This window comes from Passer domesticus, chromosome Z, assembly GCF_036417665.1.
Source record: "Passer domesticus isolate bPasDom1 chromosome Z, bPasDom1.hap1, whole genome shotgun sequence".
Classification (NCBI taxonomy): Eukaryota; Metazoa; Chordata; class Aves; order Passeriformes; family Passeridae; genus Passer; species Passer domesticus.
Window position 1 is genome coordinate 55,570,921 of NC_087512.1, and position 18,701 is coordinate 55,589,621.

General features: G+C 36.6%; 1 long non-coding RNA gene across 3 annotated transcripts; it reads left to right on the forward strand.

The window, feature by feature from the left end:
- Positions 1–1,506: 1,506 nt before the first annotated feature.
- On the forward strand, positions 1,507–16,341 carry LOC135290774 (uncharacterized). Of its 3 annotated transcripts, none has more exons than XR_010353579.1 (3): positions 1,507–1,921; positions 2,187–3,066; positions 9,247–16,341. It is a non-coding gene; the product is annotated as an uncharacterized LOC135290774 (long non-coding RNA). The 3 variants fall into 3 exon arrangements; XR_010353577.1 differs by having other exon boundaries at positions 2,187–3,041; XR_010353578.1 differs by lacking the exon at positions 9,247–16,341 and having other exon boundaries at positions 2,187–3,196.
- Positions 16,342–18,701: the final 2,360 nt, after the last annotated feature.

The window sequence follows — 18,701 nt, forward strand, 5'->3', positions numbered from 1 at the left end:
TTCTAAAAATGAAAGTGGCAAACTCCTACCTAAAGTACTTAATTCTCCTTACTTTCAGCAAATCCTCCTTTCTTTTTGAAAAAAGTAAGTGGGGATTTTACTGAACTTGAAATATATTTTTCTACTTTGTCTCATTATTTTTCATTTTTTTTCTTGAGAATTTAAAATGAAATATTGAATTAAGTTCTTCCATGCTGCCTCAAATTTTCCTTGAAAAAGTAAGTAGAAACTCACACTGTTTTTTTCATACTGCCGGTTACTAGACCTTCTGATCTAATTTTCTTAAAATTGCTAATATTCTTTTAGGTTGCTTCCACTCCATGTGGATCCTAGATAAAATCTTTAAATTGTTCAGGTTACTTAGGGAAATTGGGGGTTTTTTCACTTTAAGCAATGTCTCAGCATTTTAATTTTTGTGACAAAAATGACAAAAAATATATGTAGCACTTTCAGGAAATTAAGTTCAGTCTATCATATATGAAATTTCTCACCATAAGATGTGATCTTCATTAACAACTTTATCAAACAGATTATCAGCAACTTCATTTGCAGTAACTCATGGTTAAGTTACTCTCAATAATTTTATTCACAGAAATTTTTTTCAAGTATTTTAAAATTATTTATTCTATTCCACTTTAATGAGAATTTATTTGTTCTCTAATCAACTGTAATCTGCCTTGATCCACCAGTGGAAGTGTCTTATATAACATGTAGAATTTAGAATTGTGTTTAGATTTCACATCCTAACTATACTCCCACCCCCTCATCTGCTCCTTTTTTGTCTTCTCTGTCTCATTATTTTGTCTAGTTTTTTCAATACCACATTCATTCCAGCTCTGATCCCCTTATTTCCTTGTAAATCCCACTCAAAGCCTGTAAGTCAGACATGGTAATGATTTACTTTTGAATTTTTGAACATTAATTTATGAACATTGAATGTTAGTGGTTTTTTCTACAGCAGTTATAGTTCAACTGCTGTGGCACTATTTGGAAACAACTATCTTCTGCAGTTGTCAATACATTACTGCTTCAAAACCATTATTTTATGTCAGGCCTGGTGATCTTAATTAATGAATGAGGATATGTAGGAAACATTGCAGTTCTGGGTTCGTGGATATTTTTCTATCCTATTAGCAACAGAAGGCCAAAATCCAATGTTGAAAATCAATGTTTTATTAATCTACTGTAAAATTTCTGGAATTTAATAGCATCAGCTGAGAGTTGGGCAGCACACTGTCTTTTCAGAAAGTCACTAGTTCAGTAAGTCAGAGACAGAGCAGTTTATCTTTACCTCAAGAGATTATAATTTAGTAAAAATCTGCCCTCTCCATGAACAACACTACCAAAATGCATACAGAGATGATTTATTTTTAACAAAGAAAGAACGGAATTTTTGTCAGTTAATAATTTAAAGTTTTGTGGTAAATTAAAGAGTAGACAGAGTTTTCCTGTTATTCAGTGTCATGGTTTAACAAAGACTGGTTTTCAGTTGGGGATGGGGGAGGGGGGGGTGGTTCCCTGGGGGGACCTTGTAGAGCCTATCAGCTGCCTAGTTTTGAAGAGCTAGGTTTAAAGATTGACACGCAGTTAAATCACTTAAAAGAGCTGAACACAGCTCTGTGAAGACACATGAAAACTAATAAATCCCAGGAAAGCTCTCTTAGCTTCCAGCTTTTGAATAGGCCAGACCAGGACGGGCCAGCTTTTGAAGAGGCCAGACAGGGCCTGTTCAACCCATGGGGCTGGCCTGGGCCACGCTGGCGCCCTTCAGCCCTTGTGGTCAGGTTGGCATGCAGCTCGGCTGGGATTTCTGCCACCGCCAGGCCATACCACCAGGACTATCCCAACACCGTGCAGCCGGGACCAGTGCTGCAAGTGGCTGCATGGCCGAGACTGCTCAGCTGGGATCCACATGTCCAAGGTAACACCACACAGCCTGGGCCATGCTGCATGGCCAGGGCAGCGCCACATAGCTGGGCATTGCCACATGGCTGCAGGTATATCAGCATCACTCACAAATGAACTTTGTTTACTCTGGGACCACCACCAGGAGTGGCCCTGCAGCTGGTGCTGAGGGTGGCCCTGAGGTCAAGAGTGGGTGGGGCCAGGAGTGGCCGCTGCCATCCTGGACTGGGAGCAGCACTTGGCCCAGACCATGTGGACAAAATCTTTTTTCTTTCTTTCAGTGTCTCACATGAAAGAAAGCCATAGGAGTGGTGCCAGCAGCCAGCGTGACTCACATGGTGTCAGCCGGGACCACATGATCAACAAAGAGCCACAGCAATTCCTCGACTGTGGAGCCTGGACAAAATCAGCCTTTAAACATTGCAAAATAAAATGCATAAAACCATTATAAATGGTCTATAAAACCATTTTAATTGATAAAGCTTGAGTGCAGATGAACCTACAAACTCTAATTCTTTCCTGAGTCTGGAAAAGGAAAGGGTGAAGACAGGTAGAGAAAATAATATGGGACACTGAGATCAGTAAAGAAGGAGTAAAATTCTAGATGGGAGGGGATTGAGGAGATCTGTTAGTCTAAAATTCTTTTTGTAAAGATGTGGTGAAGACATATTTGATATGTCCAACTCTGGTTTTTTTTCCTTATACTTCATGGAATGCACTGTGGGGGATGTAGTGTTCTTGCTACAGCTGTGAGCAGAACCATCAGTGTTGAAATAAGCAGATGTTGCAGTAGCTGTGGTCCAATGAGAAGTTTGAAAAAACAGAAATGAGAAACTTTGCCCCAGGAACAGAAGAAGAAAACATCCGTTCCCAGAGATTGAATTAAAGAACTTTTATTTTTTTGCTAGAAAAGCTTATCCTTAAAAATAGCACCCCAATAAATTGACATGGCCCATGAACGCAGCTGTGTGAAGGCTGCAGAAAGATGGGAGGGACTTCAAGACTGCAGATTTCCAGGTGGCTGCTATTTGTGGAAATTAAAAGCCACAAGAGAACTGTTTTTTGAGGACAAGTCTCCATGGCATGGCAAGAGAAACTCCTCTCCTTAAGAGGACTGAAGAAAAGCTATTTCAGAGGTGGTAAACTGACTCAAAGTCCCAGGTTTTGTCTCTTCACATTGTCAGTGGGAAAGAAAAGAGGGTTTGGGGGGAGGAGAAATATTCTGATTTCTTATTATTTTTTCTTTTAATTTTGTTAATAAAATTTTCTTTATGCCATTTAAAGTTTTGAACCTGTTTGCCCTCCTCCTCCTCCTAATCCATATCGCATAGCACGAAATGAGTAAATAATTCTCATGGGTGTATTGGTGTTTGGCCAGCACTAAACCCACTACATTCAGTGACATATTACAGCAAAGGACTGATCTCTCTTGGAGGAAAACCAATGCTTACAATTGTCAGAAATATTAAAATTTGGACAAAATATTCTACAATAATTAATGCTGGTAAAATCTCTTAGTTTGTAAGAAACACCACCGAATATTTGTGCCAATTAAAAGTCCTGTAGGAGGCCACACACTTTACATTTGTCATGGGGAAAATCTTTTTCTTTTCTTAGTATTTTGCTATAAATTTTCCCATGTTTCAACAAACATATATATGCATATTTGCATATTCCTATCATACTTATAAATCAGTGACTAGTGAATCTGTCAAGTAATGGGATAAGAAGGAAAATGGATGATTGGGTTACTTTTATTGCCATGTATTGTTTGGCTGGCTCAAACAAACTGTTTTTCTATTATAGTATACTGCCGTGCCAATGCTTCTTTCATATTTTGTTAAGATATATAAATAAAAACAGAAAAACTATATATATATATATATATATATATATATATATATATATATATATATATATATGCTTATATATTGACATTTGAAAATTTTTGTATTGTGGTAATAGTGATAAATTTTGAAGTTTACTTTGGTGGAATTAATACAGTATTTACTAAAACACACTATTAAATGCTGTATGTTAATGTGCTGGTTTTGGCTGGGGTAGGGTTACCTTTCTTCACAGTGGTTGATATAGAGCTGTGTTTTGGATTTGTGGTGAATACAGGGTTGATAATTCAGAGATGGTTTTGTTATTGCTGAGCAGGAATTGAATAGACTCAAGGCCTTTTCTGGTTTTTGTACATCCATGCTGTGAGAAGACTGGGGGTGCATGGGAGCCTGGGAGGAGACACAGATGGGACAGGTTACCCCATCTGACCTCCAGACAATGTGATATCATGCTCAGTATATAAAATGGAGGGAAGAAGGAGGAAAGAGGGGATGTTTGGTTTGATGGTTGTCTTACCAAGTCACCATTACATGTGACGTGGCTCTGCTCTGCTGGGGATGGCTGAACGCCTGCCCACACAGGGGAACATGTGAATTCATTCCTTGTTTCAATTTCTTTGTGTGCACAGCTTTTGCTTTCCCTATTAAACACTGTATAACTCAACCCATGGGCTTTGTAGCTTTTACCCTTGCAATATTCTCCCTTATTCTGTTGGTGCAGGAGTGCATGAGCAGCTGCATGGGGCTGGGCTGCTGGCTGGGGTTAAACCCTGAGTGTTACTTAACTGTAGAAAAAAGGCTGTTTTTCAGAAAATTATGAATCAGAATCAAATTCTCTGAGAGAAAGGGGTTTATTTTACTATTTTTCCTAGCTTCTTGCAATTATTTTTTTAATTTGTATGTTAAAAGAAAAATCTCTGTGTAATTAATTTCTCTTTCAAAGTGGCACTTCAGGATTACCTATTTTAGAGTTAATAAGGAACATTTAAACACATGCCTCAATTAGGACATACTCTCTTCAACAAGCCATTTCATTATATGAATTAAGGACAGTATTTTCAACTCATGGATATGGTTAAAATAGGAATAAAACTGGACCAAGAAGAAAATATAGAAACTGTTCTGTTAGATGTAACAAAGCCTATTGTTAAAGTCTTGGCATTTATATTGGAAATATATATTGGAAAATATTTTCTGATTCTCTAACAGAATTTGTAACCCAGAATCCTCTGGACACTAGAAAAACAGGATATCTCAGAACAGAACTAAACCATGAACAAAAACATTTTAGAGACTGTTAGACTTCTGCCAATAAGTAATGTCTCTGAAAACTTATTTCTTTCAGCAACTTAAAGTCTTAATTCAGGATTTCTGGATATCCTATCTTTTCAACATCTGGTGCCAAGAAGATATTTTGGTATAGGGAAAGATGGGTTCTAAATAGCTATAAAATTATATATTTTTTCTTAAAATTTACAAAGCTTCATGGTTTTGCCTACTCTCTTTCTTTATAGTATTATACACTAGTGTACTCTAGGATAGCATAGATCTATGCAATAGAATTCTCTCCCTCACGTAACTTGTATCCTCATTGTCAGTGCTCCCAAACACCTTATACACCAAGCTATGTTTAAGGCACTTAGAGCTAAAATTCAGAGCTGTGTTTTGTATGAAACCTGGCTGTTTTCATGCTGCTTGGGAGTTTTCAGAACAAGGACTCTATAACTAAAATGGATTTGAAGTTAGTCTCTCCCCTACACTCCAGTCTTGTGAGACCACAGAGTAAGACAGGGGACCTGTTGAAATTAGTCCAGTGGAGAGACAGTAAGTTGATCACCCCATTCCTCTTCTTTGCACTTGAAAGACCCAACTTAGAATGCTGAATATTGCTCTGGGGTTCCCAGAACAAGAGAAATGTGTCAATTAGGCTGGGTCCAGAGAAGGGTCACAAAAATTATGAGTGTTATTCCAGAACCTTGGCTTTGGCAATGACTATACTTTCTGTGCCTCTAGTGACATTTTCACTAGCACAAAAGTATTTAAAGCTTTTCTTCAGTTTAGCAAAGAGAGACTACGTAATTTCTTCTGAAGATTAAATACCTAGGTTTTCATTCTAAAAAAAAAAAAGAAAAAAAAATTGGTAGTAGTTTTTTGTGTCTAGAGAATAATTGGTAGTGGAAAACAACCAAATATAAACAGTTTAATATATGTTTGGTTTGGCTTTTTCCTAAAAACCTTTTTGGCTTTAGTATCATTTACAGAAAACCCACTGTTCTATAAATATCATCATTGTGTACTAAGTACCCAACTGAGAGGAAAGGTTTAAAGTTGGTCAGGAAAAAAAATCAGGAAAGCCAAAACTTTAAATAAATAACTGCTTTTAGACATTTATTTCAGGCAGGAAATAAATGCCTTCAACTGCCCCACTTTAAAATTCACATAATCCTTAACTCCTGAATGAGGCCTGAGTTAGCACTCACTACATATACTTAATTAAGGACCACAAGCAGTGCTTTTATTCACATATATGCTTGAAAACACTGTGTAAGAGAGCAATCATATGGGGCTTTTTGTGCAACAGTTGCTGCATATTCTTTCTCTATGTCTTTTTTCAAGGTCCACTCTTCCACAATCTGTTTTTGTGCATGCAAAAACATAATTAGTAACCTAAAGGTCACATTTTCCCAAGTGCCATATACCATAAGAATTTCAGAATTCCTTTTCAACGCTAATGTATTTCAGTGCTGATAAACTCAACACTAACATAACAGTCCCTACATCCCTATTCAAAAAATTTCAGTTTTCAGTGGTGATTAATCAGGATTCCTCAGATGAATAAAAAATTCAGGATGGAGACATTTGTTTATTTCTTCACCTCGGCACTATCAAGGAATTTTCCCCTTAAAGTAGACAATAATATTTATAGCTGATGGTTCAGGGGGAAAATGGAGAGCTGTGTTAAGAGCAGTTCCTGCTGAACACTGCAAAACTGAAATCTGGTATCTCTTTCTTATTTATTTTAATTTTGAAGAAAAAAATTCATAGATTCCAAAGTCATCCAGGCCTTACCAGATCTAAAGACAATTAAATTGTAATTTCAGACAGCATAACCAAATAATTTTGGGGTTAAATGTAAATATATTCAACCATAAATGCAAAGGACTATTTTCAGAAAAAAATCTTCAGAAGTGTGTGAATATGTCTGTTGTTTTCTTTATATGTGTGGTGATTGTTGCTTGAATAACAACTGTTTAAGAATCAAAAATCTGGCTAAACAGATGTCCACATGAATATTTTCTATTTATAGTTCCTGGATATTATAGATGGATAATGAGATTATTTGCTTTCGCAATTAAGAGATTAATATTGAATGAATATTAAGAGAAGCTTTAGTGATGTATAGTTATGTTATTGTAGTTTAGATGTCCTCTGTTCTACTCATAGTTCCCTTTCCTCCCCACCCCCGTACTGCTGCCATCAGACAGCCTGCACTGTCTAGGACAGGTAGAAAGAAGATGTGCACATCTGCCCCTTACCGGTGGCTGTTGGGAATGGAAAAGCTTGTTGCTGGGGTGGGGGGTGGGGCATGGCATGACAACACCTGATCTCCAATCCAGTTACAAGAAAGCAGTCTCCACCAAAAAATGGCAAAGAGCTGACTGACAGACTTTGGGAGGGGCCCAGGTTGGCTGAGGCAACCCCCCAGGAGTATAAAAACCCATCCATCTTGAAGATGAGCTAGCCATGCAGTAGGTAGCCACGAGGACAGCTACAGACCTGCTTGTCCTTATTTAGTCTTTTTGTTGCATTTTTGTTAAGGTTTAATAAACCCTTTAAATTTTTAAAGTGAGCAGTCGTTTCTCACACTGGAGCAGTAAAGAATACTAAACTGTTTCTGAGTAGTTATTGATAAAATTTGAGCAGGAATTATTTCATCAGTGCTTTTTTTGTTTGGTTGTTTTCAATTGTAAAACTGATTTTCACATTTTCTTATTCATTCAGCAACAAATAAGTAAGATTAGAAGTTTCTTTTGTGCTTCTGCAGTGTTTAGCACAGCTTGAGCTCTTGTATCATTTGGATACTAAATCAAATAAAACTAATTCTTATCAAGAACAACACTAATAATATTGTAATTGCAATGCTAAATTTGTGTTGTTCTCTCCTGATACTGAAATACTCTCAGAGATGCTTCACTTAAGAAGAATCCTGCTGTCTTTTATTCTTGACTGCTATCAGCCAACTTTAAATGCAAAATTAGAAGAGTTTCAAGGATTTTCATATATATCTGGTAGCTTTTCTCAGTTAAAATATATATTTATTTGCACTGAGAAACCAGTTGTCAATGCAGAATGCAGAAATTCAAACATCGGCTTAAATGCTTTTTGGTCTTCTCAGCTACACTCTTTCGCTGTGGGGGTTCTATATAAGTCCATCAGCATTCAGGAACTGATTCTAAAGTAATTTTAACTTCTTAATATATTCTAGGATTCCAAGTTTCAGAAATTTTTAAAAGATCTATCAGTTTCACAAAATATCTCTAAAAGTATAGCCCAGAGAACAGGGGGAAATCAAGGCTAGTTCTCTGAAAAAATTAAACATTTTTATGTATTAATGAAAATAGTTAAATTTGCACTTTCCACAGATGGGCTAAAATACTAGTCTTTTTTCTTCTTCATTAAACTGAGAAATATTTATTATTTAAGCCTGATGCAAAAGTTAGTTAAGGCTTAACTTCTCTGTGTTGCATACACCCACATACTGATTATAGAATGCTGTTTTGTTTTCTTAATTTTAAAATGCATAGTAAACTAGCCTGGAAAGACTTCTTTTTCTAGACAACAGTGTTGATAAAATATAACATTAGAAGTGCTTTGTTGAGTAGACCTTTCAAATAAGCTGAGTATTAGTTCTGAAAAAAGGACTTGTAAGAGGTCTAAGACTACAGATTTACAAAAAATCTAATCAGTATATTTAAGTTCAGTGAAGACCCCAGTTTGTCCCTCTGTTAGAACTAGTTACCATCAAACGGAACTAAAAAGAGGTAAGTTCACAGAGACAGAAAGAGGTGGTTATTCATTGAGAGGTACATGACTAGCCACAGTCCTTTCTAACAGAGACAACAGCACGGGCGCATCATCCTTAGCATGCATTTGAGGCAATGGATTAGAGACAGTGCACTGCTTTGAGTATATGTTTGGTGTGACCCTCTGTGCATTCATCCATCCTGTGATCTTTTCACAGTGAGGCAGTGAAAATGAGGTGGAGAAGGAACTCTTAAGAAATTGCCTGACTACTTACAGGACTTTTTTTCCAAAAATATTTTCATCATTAGAATAAACTAATACCCAAATAATTATTTAAATACTATCAAATGCTAGAATCTTTAAATACTATATGCACTTGCTATATAAATTTGGCTGTCACTACTTTAATAGGTATCAGTTCTGCTACTACTTTTTCTTTTCCTATTTTTTTTTTTTTTTTTTTTTTCAGAGCACTAGTGGTTCCAACATGTGGAATTTTAAATCTACAATTTCCAGGCCAGAAACTGGTACAGATGACTGAGCCACTTACAGAACGAATCATACCATATCTGCATCCTGCTGATAAATTAGTATGTGTGACGGTAATAATGACAGTGAAGAGCATCATATTTGAAAAGTCATGGCAGAATGGTAGTGAAGTTCCCAGTTCCTGGAAAAGGAAGATATAACCTTCTAATTTTGAAAAACAAAAGTAGAAGGACCTGAGGAATTACAGGCTGGTCAGTTTCACTGCTGTGTTCAGCAAGATCATGGAGCAGATCCTCATGGAGCCTATACTAGAGTACATAGGAAACAGAGAAGGGACCAGTGCCTGCCAGCATGGCTTCTCTAAGAGAAGCGTGTCAAACTTTGTGGGCTTCTATGGATGATGTTATCTAGCTGGACTTGACTGGTGTCTCTAAACCAAAGAGACATGGGTTTGATGGGTGGACCATTCACTGAGTAAGGAATAGAGTGGATGATCATACTCAAAGAGTTACTCTCAGTGTCTGGGTGGAGACCAATGACGAGTTATGTTCTTCTGTGGTCTGTATTGGGACCAGTAATATCTTTTCTGGGGACACGGACAATGGGACTATGTACACTCAACAAACCTGTGGATCACACCAGGCTTAGTAGTCTAGGTGTGATCCAGATAGAAGGAATGCCAATCAGACGTACAACAGACTAGTGATGTGGGTCCATGTCAACCTTCAGCACAGCCAAATGCAAGGATAGGGCAGCAAACATGGAGACAGCCTGGCTCATTAGATAGAGAACAGTTCTGCCGAGAAGGACATGGTGGATGAAAACCTGAATATATCCTGGCAATGTGTGCTTGGAGACCAACCACATCCTGGACTACAGGTCAAGGGAGGTGATTTTACCCCTCTACAAGGACCCTGTGAGACCCCACCTGGAGCACAGAGTCCAGCTCTGGGGTCCCCAGCACAAAAAGATACAGACCTGCTTGAGTGGGCCTGGAAGAAGACCACAAACTTATCAGGGAATCTGGAGTACATTCTCTATGAAGAAAGACTGAGAGAGTTGGGAGTTCAGCCTGGAGAAGAGCCAGCTCCAGTGAGACCTTATAGCAGCCTTTCAGTGCTTTAAAGGAGCCTACAGAAAGGTGATTATGGACTCTATGAAGCTTTGTGCTTATAGGACAAGCGGCTTCAGTTTTAAACTGAAAACAGTTAGATGTAGATTAGATATTGGGAAGAAATACTTTACCTAGAGAAGAGAGAAGAACTGGAACAGGTTTCCCAGGGAAACCTGTAGGTGCTCCCTCCCTGGAGTTGTTCAAAAGCAGTTGCACGAGTCTGAGTAATCTAGTCTAGTGGTAGTATCCCTGTACAAAGCAGGGGGATTGGACATGGACATAATTCATTCCATGATTAGTATAACACTTAAGAAACATTTGCCATCCTTAAAAAACATTTTTCACAGAACCATTTAGTTAATTTTTTCAGTCACACATGTAAGTTCTCAAAAATTCACAACCCCACTTACTAGACTAATTTATTCACAGCAAAGTGCATTTTGCAATGAGCTTCTTTAATAACGCCATTTTTTTCTCTCTTTTTTTTCTCTGTGTGTGTCAAGAGGAGGAGAAGAAAAAAGACCAGGAAATCATAATCGGTGTTTTAATGAATGGATGTGACAGTAAATAAATAATAAGTAAAAATGCTTAAACTCTTGAGCATTTCACATAATAATTTGTCCCATTTACTTTGACCTTTTTCTTGGAAACACCTTAGTGAGTCAGAAACAGTTAGTGAGATTCCAGCATTTGTGATACTAAGTTTTCCCTGTGATCAGATAATTGCAAACCTAGAGTATGTAAAATCAGAATACCTCGGCTTTCAAATGTTTCATTTAAGGTAGTGACAGGGTAAGTTTCTGCTTTCTTATCCATTTAGTAATCTCTAATTATTTTCATTTTTCTTTCCCAGATCAGACTGAAATTAATATCTCCAGTTAATAGCTTTGGAAACTTAACTGTGGCTATGAATCAATAATAGTAAATCATTATTTTCACAGGACAAACTCAGTTTTATCACAGGGTTTTTTGCTTACAAAGCAGTGCATTCAAAATTGTATTTTTATTGTACATATTTACACTTCCTCCCACCAATTTGAGACCTTCCTTTTATTCATGCCTGTTACCTGGTTTACAGTGTTGCAAAACCACAGCTGGGATTTGGAACAACCTTAAAGGCTGAAATTTGCTTACTTCTGAGTTCAATATATAATGGAATTATACTGAAATACCTATATTTATCTCAGGTACCCTACAGATTCCCAACTTTCTTTATATATTATGGGCTGAGCATACACAATGAACTTCCATAGGACATATATACACTTATACTTTATTTGAAGTGTATTCTAATTGCTCTTTAACCTGGCTGCAAGACAAGGTCAAACTGACAGGTTTTTAAAGATATTAAAGTTCTAACAGATAGATGACAGACATATCAGTGTTAAACAAATCACTCAAATATGCTACCACCTCTAAAAGTATATCAGATTTTATCAATACTCCTCAAAGTTATCTAAATTTTAAGCAGGTAACTGAGTCCCATGAGTGTCAATCCTTTGCTGATACTAGGTGCTTTACTGAATAAAATATTTTCCTATTGCAGAAGTCATAGATTAATTAACATTTTAAATGACAAATAATCATTTATGTGATATTATAAAAAGCTAATGAAATCAAATCTGATAACATTAAAATACCAGCAGCAGTATGTCACTTCATATTTTAGCAAACAAAAAGGAAAATTGAGGGTCATTTTATGCTGTAAAGCAAAATTTAGACTGTGATTTTCATATGCTGACTCAAAGATTTTGGGCTGTTGGTAAGAATCTGGTGGTATTACTGTTTATTACAGTACATACAAAAATAGTAATGTATCACAGTTAAAAATAAATAAATTTTAATCAGTAAAAAATGTAATTACAGCATTCAGGCGAGACTCAGAATATATTCTCCTGATTGCCAGAGATGCAGTTTGTGGAGCACTAAGACAAAATCTAAGTGGCGCCAGTTCTCACATTTAATAGAGGAGATTTCCTCATTCTCCTCATTCTGCTGCTGTCCTATGTAGTCTTAGCACTGTCTGTGAACAGCCTAAAGGCTTTTAGCATGTGCTATGTTATTATTGGAAAAGTCCTAAAAGCAGAGTCAAGAAATAGCACTATTCAACTTTTTTCCTCCATTCCTAAGAGGAAATAGGGAATAGTTGTTGATCTGGGTAATTTACTCTAAGCTATTTTAAATTGGGTTTCCAGTATGGAACATTTGTCTAGGCTTTTCTAAACATTTCTAAAGAAGAGATTCAGAAACTCCTTTACAAGGTAATCCTTTCCAGTGGTCTTGAGTGCATTGATGGTGGGTATCAGTGTGGTAGACTGAGACACTATCTACTAAACTTCCTCCACTCTAAATATCAAAGTATTAACCTGGGGTACACTGGTTGCTATTCTAGAAAAAACTCTGCTGACTTCTGACACCTCTCATGTAGGTGAGTCAGCAAGCAGGCTTAGATGCGTTATGGCAGGAGAAAAAATTCAGTGTCAGCTAATTAGTATCTGACAGCTATTCAGGTGGTACTGGAGGAGGAACAAAGGGCAGGAGCAGAAATACAAAATAATTCAGCTAATGTAGAAGTCTGTTTCCTTCCAAGTGTCAGTGTCATTTGGACATTATTTTTCTGGCATGTCATGGAAAGAAAAGAAAGGGATCCCCATCAGCTTCCATAGGTCAGTGGATCCTGTCCAAGTGTTCAAGGCAAATCTTGCTGAAACCTGTTTATTGGAGAAGCAGAGAGCAATTGCTTGACTACTCTGTTCGCCCACTTTTTAAGGAAAAAAATCAAGTCAGATCCAGATCTCATCCAGCAAACTTCAATCGTCATGCTCCTGTGGGGCAACACCACTTCCTCAGAAACACTGCTGGGGTAAAGACCCTGCTGGGGTTTTAATGTAAACATGAATTAGGGTGGTATTTTGCTTCTTGATATAGATTTGATTCTTGGTTTTCTTTACCCCTAGGAACTGAAATAATTAGTTTAGTCTTAACTCAGGTTTTGGGGTACTACAATGTGATGAAAATTATGAGATCCAAGGTCTGGTAAAAGAGCATATATATTGCTTCATTTTACCACTGAGTTTTAATTCTATAGTGGTCTGAAAAAAGCAACTTTCTAATCAGATTGTCTTGACAGCCATTCCGTGACCGACCTGTTACAGTTAATTCATGTTTTTTTCCCTTACATACTTGAAACCGTACTCAAATATGTTCTTTAGATAAACTTCAGTTTCTGGTGCCAGAAGATTCTCTTATGAAACAGAAAATTTTGTATCTGCCTTCTTAAAGTCAACAAAGTGCTGCCTTAAGTCTTATAAGCAGTAGATTAATTGAAAGTGACTTGTGCAGTCAATGTGTGAAATGGAAAAGCTCATTTCATCTTGTCCAATTTTTACATTATTCTATTTTCTCAGAGAACTACAAAGCTGAAACACTTTTCAGTAAAATGCTTCCTTAAAAAATGATCAGTTTTGTCTGCCTGTCATTGAGAAGGCAGACAAAATGAAAGCATTTTCACTGCTTTAGTATCAGAATATGCATCCCTCCTTTTCTCTTAACTCAGGCACTGGAACCGTAATGATCAAAGCAATTTCAGAAGGTACGTCTATTATGAGAGCCATCTCATTCACATGTGAGGGATGTGTTCTTTGTCTCCACTAAGAGAGCAGCAATAATTTCTATATCTGTTTTCTCCACTCAAATAATGTTGTGCCTTTTTCATGAAAAGCACAATTTTTGAAGAGGAAAAATTTAATTCCCCTTCAATTTTTGTTACTGTTGTAGTTTTATAACTTTTGAAGATATTTTTTTTAAATAATTTCATATTTTGATGCCAGGAGCTCCAGGATAATCACAATCCATTTCTTCTGCTCTCATCTACTTCGATTAATTTGATTGTACACAATCCTGACTTCTAGAAGGAAACTGGCAAAATACATATTTTCATCTGTGAAATGGATGCAGCACATTAAAAATAACAATAAACTATGCTGCAAAAAAATATTTAACATTTTATCAACTGGTTTGATACTATGTAGCAAAACAAATTGAACTGCTCTTGGCTATTCTTCACATTTGTCCTCTGTATACAGCATTCAATCATTTGTATTTAGATGTGTTAAAGAGAAGCAAGTCATTAGTAAATTCAGTTAGAAATATTTGCTGTCATACATAAGCAGGCATACTCATGGATCACTTGAGAAACCTTTATTAAGTCTTGAGCATTCTGATTCTGAACTCATGAAACTTCCTCAAGATGGCAGCTGAAGCTGGCAGGATGCTGAGTAAATACTGTGTTAAACAACAGAGAGAAGAGGAAACACTGGAGACAGGACATCTGAATTTCTGCTCTTTGGATTGGGACTGGGAAAGTGAGCATATAGTCATCTCCACCTCCTTGGGCTCTGCAGCACCTGTTTCCCCCAGGAAATAATTGTTATCCATCCATGGAATTTTTGTTTCCCTGTAGCCATTGAGGAGAGAGAGTCTGTGCTATTACTCCCCTCTAGTGGCAGTCTGAGTAGTTAAATCCTTCCTGCCTTGCTGGAAACATGGTGAAGTGCACGTCAGGTTTTCTTACCAAGATTATCTTCAACCTTTCTTGAAACAGCTCTGTCATATTCAAAATATTTTCAAGATTCATAAAGCTGCTGGTTATATTACCCATGGAATATTTTTCTCCATTAATGCCAAGGGTCACTAAGATCTCTGTGAATAAGTTTTTACATGCCATGTAGAGAAGACAATGTATTTTTCCTCAGCAAAGTTCATGGCTCCACAGTATTGCAACCCTTGTATTGCATCTTACTTGTTGTCTAAAAACTGTGGTTTGTATTTTAATTTCCTTTTTGCATCTTATGTTCTATGGCATCTCAAGAGGCTTAAAGTGCTACCCTGTGAAGTGCGACAAATAGATCTACAAATACAAATATTTTCACAGCAAGGAGCATGTGATTATAATCTCAAAGGATGTGTAATGGTAATACTAATTGATAGAAGGCATTTAAAGAAATTAGCGTCACTAAAAATGTATCTGTAAGAATAGAATTAGCTGTGAAAATTTGTTGGCAGACAAAGGGTTTCTCAATAGTTTTTAAATAAAGCCATTTTTTTCTCACCCTCTGAAACTGTGCATTCAAAACACATTGCAAACACTCCAGAACATTTATCAGCCACCTCAACCACCTTCTCCTCTCCTATAATGAGTTTACCTCACTGCAAAGTTAAGAACTGAAGGTGGCAGAACCAAACGTAAGGCAATTCAGAAATTGTCTATCATTGTTCTTTACATACATATTTAGATTTCTTATGATAATGACCAACTCTTATCACCATATTCCATTGACAGTATGCACATCCAAATGCCAGAGTTAGGAGTCCTTGTGTGATCATTCCTCTAGCACTAATTTTGAATCTAGTTTTTTTCAGCATTTCATTATCTGCTGCTTTTTTTCTGTAGAGCACTCAGCCTCACAATATTTTATGTGAAGAAGAAAAATAAGTGAAACAGTGCAATTACCTCTAGTCACTCACTTAACTTTAGCAAAAACCCTTTTCCTCTTTAACATTTTTAATGATGCTCTCTTTTGTAAGACATAATTCTGCAACTGCTGCTGTCTAAGCTACAACCATCCATTATCTTCATTATCTTTAAAATGTTTGGCTCCAAAGTAAAATAACAAATCAGATCAGTAGCCATGAATTGCCTTTTTGGTTTTGTTGAGGTCAATTTCTAGTAGGAAATTTTGAGGTTGGATCTAAAACCCCACATGCTGTATTTCACATCTTCATATCTTTTCCTGAACAGACTACAAGAGGATGATTTGAGGATTATTTTTTCTAGCCTTACCTTACTTACCCTGAGTAAGTAGCAGTGTTACAGCAATTTTTTTTTAAATCAGATGCCATAAACTAGTAGATAGTTTCTACAATATTGAAAACACCAGTCTTTAGGCCAATTCAGGTACAATTTGCATGCAGTGTATTTAAATATAATTACATTATCTGTTTTGTTACTATTTTTCAACTTTTGGATGAAAATATATACTAATTATTTTTATTCAAGATAACAGTATACTACTTTATGTTCTTGGTGAAGATTCATTTTGTCCCTCAGGTAAAAATTGTTATGTTGTAAGCTAGATAAAATAACTGTCAAAGAGTGTAGAGATGTTTGCTTAGAGTATAGAGATGAATTTTTTAAATACCTACTGAAAACAAACATTGTGCCATCTGCAAATGCTATTTTAGGATTGTACAAACTGAGCCTAGATCTACATCATGGAAGACATTTATTCTTTATTTTTAATTGGTATTTACTCTTTATGAAATTGGAAAGAAAATATAACTAATCCAAATTTTCACAGGTGAAAAAACACCTTGCTAGTAACTGAAGGCTCTCCATAGCCTGTAAAAAGTGTCTAAGGATGTATATGAGGTAAAAATTCATTATCATAGATTGATATATCTATTTTCTTAGGTATCTACATTATATCTATCTGTCTATCTCTGTATGAAATATCCATATCTCTGTGTGTGTGTATATGTATGTATATGTCTATACAACATCGGAATTTTGAACACGTCTAAGTGTAGCTTTGGCTGTTTTTCCTGTTCAAGGAAGAGAGTTATCCTCCTCTGCTAGGTTAGTAGCTTTGTTGGCTGGCAAATGAAGAGGACAACAGAGTCCCACTCCTCCAAAATTAAAACCTTCTAGCTCTACATTTATTTTATGGCTTCTCCATACCCAACTCTGAAAAAACACAGTACTACTACTTCTAATACTACTAATAAAACAAATAAGCAAACAAGTAAAAAAAAAAAAGATAAAGGAGGCCTTTTCCATATGTTTTTGAAATTACACTAAAGATAATATTGCAAAACCCATTTGCTGTCTTTGACACACTAATCACAGAGCAGGAATATCACTTCTACATGTCTTGCCAACCAGGAATACAAAATAGGCTACCCAGTACCATAAGCTCTCAACACAAAGATGTAAAAACTAGAAGGGATCTCTTACTCCTAAAATTCTTCCATGACATTTAAAAACCACACCATGCCATGCATGCATGCCACACTGCACACACTTCAGCGACAAGAGAAAAGCAGAAGATACATAGGAGAAGTTATTTTAACCCTCATATTTATGGTGATGATTGTGGTCAGCTGTGTACTAGTTATCAGTGGCTTCCAAAAAAAATCACTAAATAATCAAATCCCTATAACAATTTAAAATGGTGACAAGTGAATCAAATTTCAGCCTAGGAAATAAGAAACTAATGAGAATTTAGGACAATTAGGCACTTTTAGATTCTGAGACAAATTATTTTTATTCTATATTACTTATGGGAATTTACTAAAACACTAAACCATAGTGGTTGTCACCACAGTCTTGTAAATGATGAATTACCAGCTAAAGAAAGAATTGTATAACATTGTCTTCAATGAAGAGACTACAGCAAGCTGTATATAAGCACAAGTTACAGAAAGAAAAGCTGCTAAGGCAGAGAGATCAGTTGACTTTTCCTGGTGCCCACCAAGCGGTCTATCACTGCCCCTCCTCAGCTGCACAGGGGCAGAAAATACAGCAAAATCCTTATGGGTAAAGGTTAGGACAGAGAGAGATCACTCACCAATTACTGAGCAATACAGGTGTTAGGGCACCATGGGTGACAGAGTTCTCCAGGACACATCTGCTTGCTCGTTTGTGGCCTCCTCCACAGGCTGCAGGGGAGACCTGCTTCCCTGTAGACCTTCATGATCTTCAGGGTCATAGCTGCCTTACAATGGTATTAATGAGTGTTTTTAGGAGAATCTCAGCTCTAGAACCTGTAGCATCTTTCTTCCATCCTTCTTTACTGACCTTGATGGCTACAAGGCAGTTTCTTTTCCATATTCTCACTCATCTTCTGGATGCTTTTTTTGCAGTAATTTTTACTTCTTAAATATGTTATCACAGAGGCACTGCCACCACTGGTTCAGCTTTGGCCAGCAGTGGGTTCGTCTGAAGCTGGTTCTGATTTAATCTAACTTCAAGGCAACCTCTGACATCTTCTATCAAAGGTGTTGACTCCCTGTACCAGAACTGTGTAGGCAAACACACTACAGAAGAAAACTAGAAACCTAAATATAGGAATGAGTTTCTGCAGAATTTAAAGTGTTCATCAAAAAGCAGTTGTATTACTGTTTTATGTCATATTCAACTAAATAAAAGGTCTTTTGGACAGAAGTAATTTAGGATGAGTTTTAGGGTTTTTTTGTTTTTTAAATGAAGAATCCTCTAGATAAATTTGCCCTCAGATAAACATCAGACAGTTCATCTGTTT